At 41.9% G+C, this 18,759-nt stretch overlaps 1 protein-coding gene and 1 long non-coding RNA gene across 3 annotated transcripts in view; one reads left to right on the plus strand and one right to left on the minus strand.

The window, feature by feature from the left end:
• Window positions 1-71: 71 nt before the first annotated feature.
• On the minus strand, window positions 72-6,778 carry LOC135243598 (uncharacterized). 2 transcript variants are annotated; one of them, XR_010326693.1, is made up of 2 exons: window positions 6,725-6,778; window positions 72-750 (listed from the first exon to the last, which is right to left on the minus strand). It is a non-coding gene; the product is annotated as an uncharacterized LOC135243598 (long non-coding RNA). The 2 variants fall into 2 exon arrangements; XR_010326692.1 differs by lacking the exon at window positions 6,725-6,778 and adding an exon at window positions 1,925-2,973.
• LOC135243595 (F-box/LRR-repeat protein 16-like) overlaps window positions 2,948-18,759 on the plus strand; it is a 44,206-nt gene continuing 28,394 nt past the window's right edge. Inside the window, exon 1 of the mRNA XM_064315543.1 lies at window positions 2,948-3,470. The gene's annotated coding sequence lies outside the window, so the exon portion shown is untranslated. The remainder of the gene's footprint in view (window positions 3,471-18,759) is intronic.

Raw genomic sequence — 18,759 nt, forward strand, 5'->3', positions numbered from 1 at the left:
AACTCTGTGGGAACACTAGTTTCTGGATCTTATATTTGGTCAAAGCAATGTGAACGGAATATATTCAAAAGTTTGTTTTTTTTCTTTTTTGAAAGTTTTTTGCAATATATTAAACATTACAAAACAAATTTTGCAAAAATGCTGAACTTTAAAAGACTTAAATGGCCTTTTAGAGTATGTTTAGTAATTTCAAATATTATGATGCTGCTTTTCGGCATTAATTGTAATGCACGTCAGAGCCTGCCCCTTTTATCAAACATTCTGCTTTTCCTTCAGCGCAGATTCAATTCTTAAGTTGTTATAATACACAATATTCAAAAAAGCAAAATCAACAATATCTTGTGCCAGAATAAAATCAGATTTCGATACTTTTTGGCCACCGTTGCCAACTTCACTTCTGTTTGATAACTACAAGGGGTTTGAGAAGTTTTCTCTCTCCTGGCATGTTTTTATAACTGTTCAACATGCACCCTAAATACCAGTCATAGAAGTAGATGTCAGAATTGTTATTCTTGATTAGCACATGTTAAAGTAGAACTGCAATATTTTAGGGAGTTATGGTGATCTAAAAAAAGCAATGCATAAAAATATTGCAGCTGTTAAAAAAGTTCAAAGTAAAATGTGTTAAATTGCCAAAAATGTAACTGGGTTGCAGCCATTTTCTTTGGAGTCTGTTGATGATGTCAGAAGGTTGGCTCCATCACTGCCCGTGTCTTTGGCTTGCAAGCTGTCAGGTGGCATGGGAAGATCCTGCAAAAGAACAGTACTGCAGAATATTACAACACTAAAGGACGTAACAATACGGGACTGCAAAAGTCCGCTCTTAAGTGTGACATGGCCAGTAACTGAGGAGAAGAAAAGTGACTGAATAGCAGAAACATCCTCGAGTCAAGAAACAAGAACTTTGTGCTGAATTCCAGAAAGTACACACAAATAGAATAATTGGACAGCACTCTCAAAACACTTAAAGATTTATGATTTATGTATTCGAAAGCAATCACTGAAATGGCCCGACTGAGTGAAATAAGTGACATTGATCAGTGACCTCAGTGAACACAAACACACCTAAACCAAATCTGTTCCATGATGCCGCCACAACTTGTAGGTTGTGTAACATCTTGTGGTCATTTGTCAGTGAAAGATTTGTTCTAGAGCCTTAAAAATTAAAAATAGACCCCAACTTGTACCATGTGTGTTTCCTAGAAAGAGGTTAGATGTGTTTAGAAGGGGCTAGACTGAATTTCAGGCCACGTGTATGGAAAAACCATGAGTTGAAAGAAGACGGCCAGGCTGACCAGCCAACAACTGAGCGGTTGGTCAATGGTTGGTCTTGGAGATTTACGGCCATGCGGTCCTGAGGGTTTTAGAGACGCCGTCCAGCAAGCAGCTGATTGACACCTGGAGCGTTGGGTGACTTGAGCTCCCCATCTAATCACTGACACCGGTCTTGAGATGATGCTCCGTTGGAACAAACACCTGGGCCACAGATACTCAATTTACCCACAAGATGTTCAGCCTGGCACACCTTCCTTGCACCCTGTGTCGGTATCCAGGATGCTCAGATTGGTTACAGGAGCACATGCGGTTGATACACAAGTGATTTTGCCAGAAAATTTGAACACTTCAGCTCAGACAATGACAGGAGGCAAGATACATACAAATCCAGGAGTTTAATATCTGATATTCTGTATGTGCAGTATATCTATGCCAGAGCACTGTGGATTTCAAAATAACCACTTTAGTGAAGAGGGTTTTCTCACCCCGGGACCCATTCTCATTGCAAAACTTACCCTTCTTTCGGGTGTTTGTTGGTTTAAGAATTTTACAACACTGAACTAGAAAAGAGTGCCCCAGAATTTTATATGTGAAACGTGCTTAAACAGGACAGCGTACCTTATGATTCAGAGACATGGCACACGCTTACCGTATTGGTTTTTACTGCCTGAAGGCCCTCCTGTACTTGGCATAGATTTATATCCATAGATGAATAATTAATTTACTGGTTATGCTTTGCATTCAATTTTGAGTGGGTGGAGGGTGCAGTCACAGTAATCAAGGAGTCAAAAAGGTCCTGCTTTATATGCAGCATAAAGTTATTTAGGAATCTCTGTGTTAAGTGCATTTACTGCCTGGGACTGCGGTTTTTGAAGAATGCTGTGAAGTTACTGTGTTACCAGTCAATAGAAACTTGTTGATAAGCACCTGAAAAACATAATTGGCTTTAGTCCCAGTGCCCAACATACTTGGAAAGCAGGATAATGATAGACATTCCTTTGAATCTATTTTGTTATTGTTCTCTGTCTTGAGAATACTATTTCTAATCCAGTGGAAAAATTGTCTGAAAGCAAAGTAATTTCAGCTTCAGAGCTCAAAAAATGAAGTGCTACAGGCAATGTATGTTTTAGCTAAACATGAATTTGGTCGAAGGTGTACGACAGTGTGTCCTCACCCTGTTCCTGGAGATCTACCGTCCTGTAGGTTTTCACTCCATCAAACACCAAACACAGCACACCTCATTCAACAGTGATCTCTCTAAGCTGCTAATTAGTAGAATCAGGTGTGCCAACTTAGGGTTGAAATGAAAACCTACAGACTGTAGATCTACAGGAACGGGGTTGGAATCCCCTGGCATACATTCATGCTGGAATGCATGTCTCTATACCAGTTTTCAATGTTATCTGAAAAGGGGCCAGTATGTGAGCCAGGTTTTTTTTTCTTTTCGTTTTTTGTAGCCTCATAATTAAACACCCAATGCAAGTAATCAAGGTTTTGATTGGAGACCTTGATTAGTTCATTAGTTGACACAGGTGTTGTAGTGCTGGCCTAAAACAAAAGGCAGCACCCACACCTGTCATTCATTGATGCGCTTGGACACTCTTGTGATAAATTTAAAAATATATATATATTATTAAGGTCAGTGACTTCCGAAAGTCTTTAACTGACTGATAGGTGTTAGAGATTAAAAAATAAGGAAAGCTCATGGACTTAGTTATAATATATGCAGTACCACTAAAGATATTTGAAATCATATGTTCTATGTATTTGCAGCTTGCATAGTTAGAAATTTAACAGGCATTGACGTGGATTGACGCCCTACCCTTCAACCACGAGATGCATGCATTGATGTTCATGGTTGTGAGAGGCAACGCCTAGCAAAGATACATAATAATACAGAATTGTGAGGGGAGACACAGAAGTGAGCACCCTGACAAGCTGTTTTAAACGCTCTCTTCTGGGATTACTGCAACACTCAAATGCACTCAATTCATTAGCACACGAGAATACGTGTTGAAAAGAAGTGGCCATTCAATCCATCCAGGCCATCTCTGCCTCTACAACCTCACCAGCTAAGCTGTTCCATACATTGATAACCCATAGAACTGCACAGAATATGCAACATGTATGTGTACAGAGGGTATACAGAGGGGAAAAAAGGGGCAACATCACCCCACATCCAGAAAGGGAATAAGGTAAGTTCACCCTTTTCTTTCAGTCACACCCTCTGTGACAGTTATGGGGCTTCTAACCCATCTCTCTCATACAAACGAGCATCCTTTTTTCCCTTTTGGGCAAGTGTCACAAATGCCATAGTGCAACTTGCAGGCGCTTCACTTCCTCAGATAGGAGATAAAGGTATGGGCACCCAGAGGAAGGACAGGCATTGTGGTGAGTTGGGTTTGGAAAGACTATGTGTAATAGGTTATAACCAGATAAACGCATTGGCTGAAGTTTAATTTTCACAGTAAATGGTTTTTCCTAAAACCCAGCTCACCGGTGTATGTATATATAGGGCATATATTTTGACAAAGGATGGATGCATTGCTACACGCTGAGCTTGTGAGCTGCAATGTTTCAATAACTCCCTTCTTTTGGAAGGTGGAGTTTTGGGGAGGATGACAGAAAGGCACCATTCTGCCGTAGAAATGCTGTACAGTAACCTCCTTTTGGTTTCCTGTCTTTTGATTTTGTTGGAAAGACTGTTCACAGTGCCTACTTTGATTGAGGGTAAAGCTCTGGAAAAAATTGAGACCACCCCGTATTTTTTTTAAGAAGAATTGGGGTACTGAACCAAATTTAAATAGTTGAATCCATAGCAAAGACATTGTTATTTTTATTATTTTATATTTACTTGTGGGTATAAACTGGATTAGTTTGCATTATTCATTGTATACTGTATTTTGACCAGTTATTTTCTGCAAATAAATGTTCTGAATGACAATGCTTTTTTTTGGAATCAAAATCAAATGTGGTCAGTAGATAAATGAAAGAAAATTGAAAGTTCAATTTTACAAACACATGCCCATAAACTGTGTAACTGAAAATTTGATGCGGTCTCAATTTTGTCCAGAGCTGTATCTTTCCTGTGTATATTTGTGTACTTTTTAAAAATCTAAAATTAAACTCCACCACAATAAAATTGAGCAAGAGGAAAATTCTGGGTTTTGGAAAGAGGCCAGAAGGCTGAGCTGGTGTCAAAGGACAGCTTCCTGCATCTTATGAGAAAAAGCAGAGCACAAGTAAAAACAATTACTCCAGAAGATACGGAATGCTCGTGAAAATATGTTTGTGTACCAATATATGCCCAACTGTGTATGTACTGCATATCCGTAAGTGTATCGGTTATTGCCATTTAATCAAGTATGCATACAATTTAATCTATAAAACTGCTAACTGGGCTAGGATGATAAATAGTTGTGTGTGTTTGTTATTTATTCATTCAGTCTCCACATAATTAAAAAAAACTGAAAGTGGGCAAGGGTTAGAGATTAGCATAAATGCTACTAAATAGAGGTTTCTAGACAATGTATGAATCACAATAAATTATAAAGAGCATAGTAACTAAGTGGTGCCTGCTCCTTTTCCTGTGCAACCTTGACTTTGACCTCTCCAAAGCTACAGTTGTAAGACAAAACTGATGGTTTCATTTCAACATTTTGTCTTAAGAGCTTCGGATTTGATAAACAAGTTGGAATACCAATTACGGGCCAGAATGCATTTGCTAGATATATACAGACTTAGATCAGGGTTAGATGAGAGTTACTCTCACTCCCGATGGTGGCTGGCTTGGCATTGGGGTGGGATGGACAGACAGTCTATACTTCAGAAAAGAATGTTCACTGGATGCAGGCGATTGTATTGAGTGTCTATTTTCACATAAGATTACTTTTCCCCTCGCAATGTTTCTCTTGTCTTTGTTTCTTGTAAAAGAGAGAGGTAAGAAATTACTCACCCTAAGACGGCTGGCATAAGCGTAAAGCTAGTTCTTCATCTCCCCTGGTGGCAAAGTTGATTTCCTGTCCTGCCGTGACAGACGCAACATCTGGAGCGGTCGCTCGCGCTCGCAGCACATTTAATCTCAAGTATTTACACGAGAGCAGCGCTTTACGCTCCCCAGGGCTCTTAACTGCGGAAAACATTTACTGGTGGCCGTAAGAACGGCTTGATGAAGTAAATGCGTCCGTGGGAGACCGAAGCGGCTAGTCGCTTCCGTGGGTCGCGGGTGAAAGTAAGTCGGAGTGAGCGCTTCGGCTAAATCAGCCTAATTGCGCATGTTGTTACAACTGCTGGATCAAAAAGGCCTGGGAACCTCAAACCGACAGCGCCTGCATTTGCCAGGATATGTCTCTTAATTGTATGGCTCTTGTTATTGTTTTTACTCAAGAATGGATGAAAACAGGATGCTTACATTGGAGCACTTGCGTGTGGCTCAGTCCCAGTCAATGACTGAAATCGCTGCCTCAGGTAGAACCGAAGCAGCTGTCTACGGGCTGTCCAAGGCTCCGATGAGGTCAACCATATGCAGCCTGGATAGCTCTTGTTAGATGCCTGCGATAGTGCTGGTCTTTGCTGAAGCGGATTGTGTGGACGAGACAAAAAACAAGTGGACAGTTTCAAATACGTGCAGTGACTGAAGAGTGTATGGATATGCCAGAGAGATGGATGGACAGGAATTGAGAAATTTGACACTGTACATGGCCAGTCTGTGTAATGCAGTGGGTAGGAGTGCTTGTCTAAGAGTATGTGGTAGGTTAAACATGTGGAAACCTCAGTTAATTTTTGTACAGTATCACAGCACGAAGGAAGGGGGGGAGGGTGGCGCCAAGCATAGGGAAAAAATGGGATGTGCTGCATTCACGACAGTTGGAAATCCCCCCCAGTCAGTGATCAGTAACCCATTCCAGCCCCCCTCCCCCCCCCCCACCCCAGGGAATGATTAGTAACTCCATGCCCCCTCCCATTAAACATTACAATCAGTTTGGATGCAACTTGGGATATGGGGATGCAAATTCTCTTATCTGGAGCACTTTACACTCCTTTTTTAATTTTTTCATTTTAACAAAGTATTAATTTATATAGCTGGATATAAACGGAAGTAATGCAGGCTATGTGCCTTGCACTAGTGTACATTGGCAGTGCCCTATCTGAGAATCAAATCTGCAACCTTTCAGTAACAAGACCAATTATTTGACTGTTGTACTACACTATCACCCCACAGTCCTGGTTTTCGACCAACCAGCAGTTGGGATTAACTGGTGATTCCAAATTCCCGTTCCAATTACTGGCCCCAATACAAGTCAGTGAGAGAGTCGGAACAAAAAATCACCCGTGGAGCACTAGTGCATCACACAGAATGTTTTCACACTGGAGTGTCTGTGAGACACGGGCTGCAGAGTCATAAAGAACGCATTTTTTCAGAAGGATAAGTGAAGTGTTTGCAGCATACCTGCTTTGCTTGCAGCACGTGCCTTAGAGCAGCCAGCATCTGCCAGAGACCCCCCCACCCCACCCCACCCTCAGTGGGGGGGCTCTGTCTTCACTCTCTCTCGGCTGCTGCGGCACCATCTGCTCACAGGTTAGAGAGAGAGAGAGGGAGAGGTAGGGAGAGAAAGAGGGAGGGAGAGAGAAAAAGAGTGATTGAGAGCAATGAACATTTCTCAAAATCGTAAAGTCACCGGGCGGTGAACAGTGTGTTCCAGCCCCGCTCCATAAAACACCGCCTTGTCTTTTCAGCTGTGCTGTGGCCAAAAAAAAAGACACTCAACCATTGATGCCATCCGGTATGACAGCACCTGAATAGAAATTATTTCTTTCTCTGTGATGATGGCAGTGCAAACAGTGTTACAAAACAGAATCAGAAACCCTGCCACAGTAAAACTGTTAGACTGTATATTATATATATTTACCATATGAAAGGCAGTGAATGTTTTTTTTTTTTTTTTTTTTGCTGCAAATAACGGTTAAATAGCAGGCATATTTCTTCAGGAATAAATATTGTCAGCTTTGGATGTACAGTGTATAATTTAAATGTATGTATGGCATACTGAAAGCTGCATTTTGTCTTGCCTCCTTGTGGCAACTCACTCCCACATGTATTATAAAGGAAAGCAGAAATTGAAACCGTTTTTCTCCGCTACAAAGAAGTAAATGCATGTGGAATAAGAGAACTGTGTAGTCGCTAGCTCCGGCAGTGCCAACATTTTCACTCTGGCTGATGACTTCTATCGCAGGGGTAATGGGAGCCTCTAATGCGTGCGCGCTGATGAAGGTCGCCGGCAGTCTGGAGATGCCGGGTCATATATCCTTAAGGGAAATCGTGAATAACCTGCTGGGCTGTAAAACAGTGGGTTATTGGTAGACGGAACTGGGATTTGACAGGAGTATAAACTTTTATGGGAGGCAGAAAATATCAACCGTCTAATGTTTTAATTCTTCAGCCAGAATTCAATTTAGAGGGGACGTGATATGCAATATCCAATTGTGTGGTCCTTTCTTGGCTATTTCTGAGATTTTGATTTGCATACGCTCGTGGTCCTTGACCACCGGAGGAAATGTGTTGTTAGTGGCCACTTTGCTTTTGGAGAAACCAAGCAGAGTGCAGAAATTGTGGACTAAAGGGTAACTTCACCACAAATTTAATACAGTATAAAACGCTTTGGTACTCTTATGTCAGCAAATTTAGAGTCTGCCCGAAATTACAAAGATAATTTAATCTTATATATTTAATCGTAAAACTGAATCGCTCCCTTTCCACCTCCATGCTAAAAGAAGATCCTGTTCGTCTGTAATGTTGTGAGTAGTTAAAACAGTCTGTAATGGGATTACCGGCATCCTGAAATTGCTTCGTAAATCTGTTTCACCAATTTATTGCCGCTATTTAGACCTTAGAGAAACTGCTTTCACTGCGTGTTTGGCAGTGGGAGGGTGGGTTGGATGTAAATGTGAGTCAGATATCAGGACGCATTGGTGTACCTGCTGCACTGACCAAGAGTGAAGGGCAAAAGGGCTGAAACATTTGGGCCCTGCATCAACAAACGAGCGCAGAGGATTTTAATGCCCAAAAGGCACAATACCTGTCTCGGCGTGGGCGCTGGATACTGACATTGATTTATGAAGAAAAAAACACAACCGACAACTGGAACGAGATTAGTACATCAAGGCAAATGATTTGGGCTGTCAAACGGCTCCACAGATTGGTTCCCAGAAAAGAAATCGCGGCTTGATTTTAAATATGCGGCGACAGAGGTTGCTGCAGTTTGAGACCGGCTCGACATATGGTTGGGCATTTCAATGAGAGAGCAGAAAAGAACGCAATAAATCAATTTTGGCCTCGTACTCAGTTTGCACTGATGCGATGCTTAGGCTCGTTTTCATTATCCACTTTGTAGCATGCTGCAGGCTAATGCACATACCCTGTCTGTTGCACTTATTATGGCTATTGGCAAGTAAGGCTGTTTTTTGAACAATGCTAACTGATGTTTTTGTCAGTTTGTCAGTTTCCTTACAGGCTGGTCTTTAAACATAGGATCAACCCTAACCCTAACCCTAACCCTAACCCACTTGTTTAGGGCCACCAAAACCCTAGGGCTGGCCCTGGGTATTATAGTGTACATGGCTCCCCTGTGCTATCTCAGTGTTTAGAGCTGAACTCCAAATCCGCAGTGATAACCCCACCTGGCCTAAAAAGTTGTTGAGAAAATAACTGCCTTACATTCCATCAGATTGTGATTAATGTTTCCATCCCTGTGTTTTCTCTTCAAAAACATTTTCTGCCCTCATGGTTTGTGCACAAACCCCCTCCTTCCCGGTCCCCATATTCATCCAATCAGGGGTACCTGTCATTATCGAACTCGCTGGAGCAGGAAGACCGAAGAGACATCCTCAGTAATGTCTGAAATTCCTTTTGCGCGGGTGACACTTGCCTGTAATTGGGAAGCACGGACTCGTTAGGAATCTGACCTGAACTCCATCAGCTTGGGGAAGAGCCGCGCTCCGTGTTTACCGGTCTCGGCGAGCGATTTCTTCAAATTGCCAAACTTTCACGAGACGCGCTTTCATTATAGACCACTCTTCCGCTTGCCATAATCGAGGCTTGAATTAGGGACATGTTCTGACGTGATTGAATTGTTTCAAGGCTCATAAACAGGAGATACGACAGGTTGTTGCAATATAAACATGGCAAAACAAGATTTGTGCGAGATCTTTTTCTTATAGGCCATATTCTTTTTTTACATTTTTTATTTAATTGCATATGATATGAACCAAACATTTTCCACCAGCTATTACAAAAACAATATATGAATAAATAGTTTGTATGTGTATAAACAGTATTGAGGTAAAATATTCATAGCTGTATTTTTATTATTCTGTAACTTGTGGGACCTACACATTGTCAGAATTATTGATGTATATTGACAGTGAGTTTTAAAAATAGTGTTTTATGTTTCTCAGTGGTCAAAGAGCCAACAGTATCTCTACGTTGGGCTAGCTTGGCCCATCGGTAGTTGAGCTTTTAATTATAGCTCAGACTCCGGTAGCTCTGGGGGGGGGGTGTCGATTGGGGGTGCTTTAAAATGCTGTCTTTTGTATCTGTATTAATCTGCACATATGGATTTGTCTACTATGCCACTTGCGGTTGTGATGTATGAGATATGCACACTTTTCAGATGGGAACAGATTCCCATGATGCATTGCCCTTGTTGGTAAGTGGTGGGGGTTGGTATTTAGAGTTCTGTTCTGAGCTGCATCAGTGACCGCTTTTAATGGATCTGGGAGATTTATACTATAAGCCCCCCAAGTAGACGGAACCATTATATTCCTAGAGTCACGTCAGCCATGTGCTCCCCCTGGAAATTTGAATCGAGGGGGTGGGTGGGGGTTGGTGGGGGGGAGGGGGAGGGGGTGTAGAACTGAGTTTCCATTATTCATATGCTTATCAGGCAAACTTGCCCAGGACGGCAAATATGACGTGCATCATCTGTTCATAAGGCAGAATGTTTGCTGGCAGGACTCCGTTTATGTACCGCTCAACCGCTGAGCTCAAGGTTAGCATGGCAGTACCACTCCACAACCCTTTCCCTCCCCCAACCCTGGGATTCAAACCTGCAACCCTTCTTGTTGCTGCCCCCTCCCACACCCGGTTACTTCAATCTCTCACACACGTCCACAGCCCTGCTCTCTATTTTAGACAAATCAAAGCCTACTTGCCCATCTCCTCTCATTCAGGTTAATTAATGTAAATTGTTATAGAAATGGACGGGAAAAATTGTTGTTCCTTAGTGGTGAGGACGTAAACCATGTTTTTATTTTATTGTGTGTTTTCACATTCACAGCGTGGCCTCAGTCTCTATCCCTGACTTGGCTTTTCCACAAAATATGAAATGAACCTGCTGCTCAGGTCCCTAGATGTAGGGGAGGGTCCTCAAAGCACTCGTGATCCGCAGTCTAAAACTGAATCCGGATCCCTCCAGTACTGGCAGTGGCCAGATGTCCCAGGGTTCCCAGCTGCCCCTATTGGTGCCCTTGGCATAGTTTCAGTTTCAGGCAGCAGGATTTTTCCTGGGCCTTGTCTGAAGGACTTTTCCTGCCGGGTTGGTTACTTGCGCAGCAGTGACTGCGCAGCCGAGCCGATGGGCTGCAGATGGGCTGTTAGACAGTGTTAGATTCCTGAAGTTTATTTTCGGCCCTGTGCTCCAGCTTGTCTTCAGGATTCATCCCTTGTGGTGTATTATTTTGGGTGGAGGGTAGCGTCATTGACTCCAGACCGACAACAAGTCGAGGGAATGACAGGTGCAGTGACACGATAGTGCAGTGGATAGTACTGTTGCATCACAAGTCCCAGGTTCGAATCCTGGCCAGGGGAGTTTGCATGTTCTCCATCTGTCCATGGGGGTTTCCTCCCACAGTCCAATGACATGTAGGTTCAGCTAAGTGAAGACTCTGTCTGCGTGGTAGTAATAACTCCTACAAGAGTTCAGTTTAAACTCTTGGAGAGAGATAAAAGATCAACTCCCAGGAGAGTGGCTTAAGTTGGGATAGATTATATTGGATGATCACACATGTACACTCCAATTGAGTTCATTCTAACTGCCAGTTGTTTACTCCAAAGGTCAAAATTTGCTGTACAAGCATGCCGATCTGCTCTCTCCCAAACTAGAGGATGACATTGCAGCAATGGAATTTTGACATGAAAATAAATGCTTACAAACTTGTTTAATCGTACCTCAACATGCAGCAATACAGTTGGAGAACAACTATCCTGTTTCTATCCTATTGTATCCTCTTCCTATTCTATTGCATCCTCTTCCTATCTGGACATATCCTCTTCCTATCCTATTCTAACCTCTTCCTTTATTTCTGTGGTTGCGTGAACCATAAATCCCCACAATCTCCTTTTTGGTTCTGTATTTCACGTGGAAGCTGTGCCCTAGGGGGCAACCCGATTTCAGTCAAACATTTTCATCCGTCAAAACTGTGCAACACTTAAGCTGTTTGCTCCACGATTGTGCGTAACACAATGCGTAGCGCAGCCTACCCACGTAAAGGTCACTCGCTGGATTTTGTTGGGAAAAGAGACGGACGGCTCTGATGGGTTTACCTAGCTAGGATAATTTGATTATGTTAGTGTATCTGGCAGGATTGTTTTTGTATGATTAGGTGTGATTCCAGTGCTAGTTTGTACTTGGTAGGATTCTTGCTGCTGAACAAGCTTACTCTACAGGGTTGGAGTCCTGATCGATGTGGTCACTTCTGGCACTACGATCCTTACTTCACTCTAGTGTTTCTTTTGCGCCTCTACATCATGAAACCTATGCACTTGTTGTACGTCGCTCTGGATAAGAGCGTCTGCTAAATGCCTATAATGTAATGTAATGTAATGTAATATTCAGGAGCAGTCTAACCAGAATGGGCATGCGGAGATGGGATCTACCACTGCACTTCTCCATCTCGCTGCTCCTCGTCTCGGTAGGGAGACCTGGCTTTGACCATGAGCTGGCATGGCCTCGTTCCGCCCGCTCTGTAATCCCTCCGGCGCTGCAGGGGGGGGCCGAGGGCTGTGTCAAAACTTCACGCCAGTGTTCAGGGAAAAGTCTTTCACTTGCTTGTCTCTTCCCGATGGCTTTGTGACGCCACTCCTGAGCGCAGATATGCTTGCGTTGGGGAAGAGGGGGCGATTCTCACCGTCACATCTGAGAACCCTCTCGACTTGCAAGCGTACGGTACCCTGCTAGCGGCCTGCCACGGGCAAAGCCGACGGTCTGCCAGCATTTATTAAAAAAATAAACAAAACGGAGCTTACAGTGGTCCGATAAAGGACAGCTGAGGTGAGAACTGAGAATCGGCTGTTAAGACCGGGAAGGTAAATTGTTAAATATTCCTCCCACGAGAAGACGGCTGCAGTGCCGATTCGCACAGCTGGTATCGACAGCGGGCAAATAGGTACTTGCTTGCTGAGTTCTTTACCAAGTGCATGTTGAGTTTTAGTGGACGTTTCTGAACTTGTATTTTTTTAATATTATTGCAGCAGTTGTGCTTATTATGTGCTTCTGCTCTGCCCCGTGAATGCAGATGTCAGGCTTGCTAACTGGACTAACGAAGACCAAGCAGTGAATAAATCATTAAATTGAATCATTGCAATAGGCCACGTACAATGGTGGGAGGGTGAGCAGAAGGGTAACTAAATATGAAGACTAATAGGTCTTCAAGTGGAGATTACAGTACTGTGCTGAATTTCTCAACCTCAGTAACTGTATTTATTATTTCAATGTTTTCTCAGAATAATTTCTTCTGTACAGCCTTTGCTCGTTACCTTAGTGCTGTGAATGCAGTTCTCAGGGGTACAGGAATGACCTTCCTTCATAAAGAGAATATCTTTCAGTATTTATCTCTTTCATTGTCAATGTTTATCTTTCCTTAGAATGAGCCCCGTGTCTCAACCTTGGCATCAATCTCTTCGAATGTGTATTTCTTTTTTTGTTCCCTGTGAGAAATAAATGTGAATGTTGTGGGGTTTTTTTTTATCCTGATAATGGTGGAATGAAATTGTGCTTCAGTTCCTGGGGTTGTGGCTCATGGCAGTGCCACAGGCTGCAACACTGAGAGTAATTTAAGTCATGGGGTAATATACCCAGTGTACCCAAACACATGCATCAGTTTTATAAAGCCTAATATCACCGCTCCGCCAGAAATGCAACCTGAGTGACAAGCACTGTTTTTCAGTGATTTTGTTTCTCCAAAAATAAGTATTTTAAATGACCTTTTTATTTATTTATTTATTTATTTATTTATTTATTTATTTATTTATTTATTATTATTATTATTATTATTATTATTATAAGTTGAAGTAGCAGCTTCATTGTTATGTTATTTCTTTTTCAGATTGTTTTCTTCCACTGTGACTTTCAAGCTCAATTTAGCAAAATGGATTAAAATGTGTATCACAGGAGCAGCAAAACATCAAGATCATAGCTGCAGAACAGCCAGTAATGGTACATTTGTATTAAGCAATAAAGCCGTACTAAAATATGCTATATTAGCATACGCATAGTGTGTTGTAAATCCTGGAGAGCCGAATAATGGTCAAACAGAGCAGAACTGCTTTTTGTCACAGTGTTCACATGGTGCCGAATGGTGATCCGTAAGGGCAACATTATCTTGCATCATGGTATGATATGCATAGTGCTTAATAAGCTTCCATTAACCCCATGGGAGCAGTATAGCAGTGTAAGGTTTCGCTCGGGAGTTTGTTGTGGTGGGAGGCTGAATACTGGGCATACTGTAATTCATTTCCAAGGTCTGGGAGCAAGGTAAAGTCCAGAGAGGTGTCTTTTTTTTTTAGACTTGGTCCGAAGACAGTGGATTGGCAGCTCTGACTCCATTGGGGAGGTATATCAGGTACTATCTAACCACCTTTAAACATTCTCACTTTACACCTTGGCAGGACTTGCCTTGGAAAGGCCTGAGGGAATAAAAGGAGTCAATGCCTGCGTGAAAGCTCCTTTTGACCCAATTTCATTTGGCTTAACTGTCTTGTTCATCTGACATGGAATATCAGGGGGTTCGATAGTCGCAGAAAAAAAGGTGTTACCCTGCTGGATCACATTTAAATCAACAGCTTCCCTCTCCTTCTCATATATATATATAGGACCTGTGACAAAATCAATACCTATTAAAAATGTATAGCGATATTCCACTATAAGTCTCTTTAACGTTTTTTGGCCTGAAAGGACTATATGAAATGCCAAGACCCCGGGAGGCATGCTATATCCAGAAAGTATATTTGTTGAATGAGTTATGCTAATGGCATTTCCCTATGGTCGCGGCATAAATCCTCCAAGTAATTTCTGAAGCACAAATTCAGCTCAGACCCAGCCAACTCAAGTGGGACTGAACGGAGTCCCTTTCATGGCAAACTTAAAAGCCGTTATTATTTGCCTGTACATCTTCTGTGATGAAGCACTGTAAACAAAAAACCCACAGGAAAGGCTCACGACCCCGCCACTGTGAGCAGAAACCAGTGGAGCTTCGTTTGTTTCTGAAACACTGAAAGCTGAATTTGCAAGCAGTTTAGAATGGCGCAGCTTGCAATCTACAGCTCTTCTGAGAATGTGGCTCACCTGTGCTCGTGTGCAAATGGGGGGGGGAAAGGGGTGGTGGAGGGTCGGGGGGGGGGTCTCTTGATTGAAATGACTTGATCAAATCCAGCATGTCAAATGTCTATCATTGCACATGTAATGTGAAGATCTTCCAGGAACAAAATAAATTCCAACCAGTCAATTCTCATTTGAACGTCTGTCTCAGTAGGAGGGACAGCGGAATGTATAACACATTCTACTCAGTTGGATGGAATTCCATGGAAACCCAAAAAGGAGTTTAGTCCATTTCTGGTCAGTTATGCCTCCTGAATTCCCCCCCCCCAAACATGCGCCAGCCCCCCAAAAAAGTCATAAACGAATAAATGCATGCAAAAAACAATTCAGTGACCAGACTGACGAAACAGCTGCAGCGCCATATTGTCCTCTGTAATGACTGGATTTTCCAGGTGAGGATGAGATATACGAGCTATTCACCTCCATTACTGTTCATTTGCTTGGGGTGCCACGCATATAGATTAGAGCAAGGGTGTCCTATTGCCTCCAGGAAGGTGTTACAGCAAAATGAGACACTTAAATTGGCATTCTAATGGACTAAGTGAATCGGAGAGGAACAGTGCAGCCATTGTTAGGTCCATGTGCAGTATTTTGGCAGATACCCTTGTTAGAAGGATCGCATGGTCGTATAATTGTGAGGGAACTGGGCTTGTATCCCAAAGGTTGTAGGGGTGTATCCTGGCTTGGGTGCTGCTCTTATAGCCTTGAGCAAGGTACTTAACCTGAATTGCCATAGTTTAAAAAATCAAAAGCTGTGTTAAGTGGATTGTATGCATAAAAAGTAATCTATACAAATCACTTTGCATAAGAGCATTGACCAAATGGCTAAAATGTATATGTTGTGTTTAACGCCATCTAGTGGAAAAGGAAGAGTATTGCCATTACATTGCAGGAGCTCAAACTGAATGCATGTGTAATAGTGATTGTCAATGAGTGAGTATGTAAATGAGTGTGTGAGTTTGTTGGCGACTAGGTGAGTACTTTCTGAGTGAGCGTGCATGAGCACGTAAACAGGTGGGTGATTAAGCATGTGAGCAACTGATGTATCCATTTGGGGCTGCAATAACCTCGATACTTCAGTTTCCATATGGTGTTACATAAAGTGTGGCACCTCGTGAATGAGAGAATGAATGGAATTGTTATTACCTCTCAGGGGAACGTTTGTCTTGCAGCATCGCGCAGGATGGCGCACTATAAAAACCCAACACAACACTAAACACATGCACTGTACCTATAAAGCAGGATAAAGTGCAAGTGCAAAGACAAATGCCAGTTGCTAATGGGGCAGCAAGCAGACAGACAAAGAAAAAACTAGCCTGAAATGTAAAGAGGCTAATTATTTCAAGATAGTGGACTGTGTACACAGTCTGAATGTCATTGGCATGAATGAGGATCATTTAAATGGGGCCCCACATGGCCTGAATCAGTGAGATAAGCACGGGGAGGTGAGCTCACGTAATCTTGTGTTCCTTGGACGTGTTTCACTCTGTACGAACGGACTGTCCACTGTTCAAAAAAGGCACGCCGAGAGCAACAGTTTACACTCTCCTCCTCTCTCTTCAAAATGAGCCACCATTTTGTGCATAATTACAATAATATTCCCACAGAGCCAGCTAATGTCAGTGTGATTATTTAGGCAGAAATAGCAACAGCTGGTAGGTGTGATGAATATTTATTTTATTCCAGTAGAAAACTCACCAGTGGGTGTATTTATTTATTTATTTCTTTATTTAACTTTCCATTTTCTACTGGTGATTGTTGTCATGTACCCACCTAGTGACACAGCCTCTGTATTCTAGTCTGTGTTTAAATAAATCAATCATTAACACTTTACTAGTTAGGTTACACATTCTTTATCTTGAGCGTAAGCAATACCATTATACATCATTAAATATACATTGAAATACTTTGTCCAACATGAATATATTGGTAAATGAGTTATAATGGATGTGGGCACAGATACTATAATTTAATCATGTTAGACCATGCATCAGCACAGTATTTGTATGCTGTGTTAAGCAGCTGAATGTATGCTTAAGTGAACATTTATAAATGTTTTATAAAGACTTTTTATGTTGTGTTACTGTACATTAACATATTTTTTGAGGAATAATCGGGTAATATATAGTTGTACAAGATGCTTTTTAGTACCTTTGAGTGTATTTTCTTGCTTTAGACCACACTCTCCCAGATTCTCATGTACTAGCCATTGCACAGCCAGAAGAATAGAACATCAGAAACTTTAAATGTGTGAAACATCCTTCGTCGCACACAAAAATCACCTGTGGCAGTTGAAAACATGCACTAAATCTGAAATTATATTAAAAGCCATGAAAGTGAGCTATTCCTTTAGACCTCCCAATGTTTAAACGTGTAAGTGCTAAACTTAGAGCTGGCACCTACTGAAGTAGTACTGGCACCTACTGAAGGCATGAACAGCGCTCTCTTCACAACTGTTATGGTGTAATCCACAATGTCCTGGCACTGGAATATATGATCTTATCCAAGTTTATCACTCAGTGTATCATCCAACATTCTTGTAGATGCTTTCTTAGAACAATATTGTTGTAAAGTTGCAATTCAGAAGACAGCATGGGTCAATAGAACAACACTATGTTCAACAGTTTTTAGTATTTATAATAAAAGAATGTTATAGTTAACTGTAAATATTTAATTACAGCTTCCAGTCGTGTGCAAATTTCATCCATGGATAGAATAAAGACAGACACAGACACGCGCGCGCGCGCCCACACACACACACACACACCACTCACACATGCATGCAGAGGCTGGTGAATAGTATTCATATATGAAGCCAAGTTAATGGTCGAATCTTTATCTATAGCAATACATACAGTAATTTAATGGAACACCACTGAAAAAACATATTCGGATTAAGTCATTTATGCATCTATTGTTTATTAAGCAATCAGAAAAGCTTGAAGCTTTTATTTGAATTTGCTGCCACCTAGTGTTGAACATCACGGCCTCCTCTTTCGTCGCCGCCTCCTCCCTGCCAACTTGCCGCCGGCCGCTCGCCACCATCGCCACTCGGCCCCGCCTATCATCTGAGCCACAGGATTGTCACCTAGCTGACACTAAATTGATTCACGTGAACATTCACTGACTGATCATTTAAACCTACACCTTGAGCCGACCAGAGGAGGAATGGGTTCTGCCCTCGAGTCTGGTTCCTTCCAAGTTCCTTCCTTCCGAGTTTTCCCTTTGCACTATTGCCTTAGGTTTGCTCCTGTGGGGGTTTAGGCCAGGGTTATCTGTGAAGCGCAGGTGACAATTGTCTGTGAAATGCGCTATTCAAAAATAATTTAGATTTTATTTGATGACGACTAGTTTGTTACAAACCGTAATAGCAGCACCTCACCACAAGAGGGAGCAAAACTGCCACTAATGTCGCTACACTGCAGATTTTTTATTTATTTATTTATTTATTTATTTATTTATTTATTTATTTACTTATTTATTTTAATCAAAATGTAACTATGATTAGAACACACGGACGACAAGTGGAAACTTTCGGTGGCCCTAAATCAGACATCCATGGGAAATCGGAAAGTGCTGAAAAACCCCTCACCATTCGGTAATATTTCCCTACGTTTTAGAATATAACCTTGCGTCTGCAAACTAGCCGTTTTCAGCTTTCTCTTGATATGCCACAGCGTCCTGACAGTTAGGCAATGTCCCATATATGATAAAAATGTATTCCCAGCTTAAATATCAAATCATTGGAGATCAGTTTTTCCCCTACACAATTTGATAAGTTCATGCTCTCAAATTTATACGGTCGCTCATATTACATTAACCACGATCTATT

This window comes from Anguilla rostrata, chromosome 17, assembly GCF_018555375.3.
Source record: "Anguilla rostrata isolate EN2019 chromosome 17, ASM1855537v3, whole genome shotgun sequence".
Lineage (NCBI taxonomy): Eukaryota > Metazoa > Chordata > Actinopteri > Anguilliformes > Anguillidae > Anguilla > Anguilla rostrata.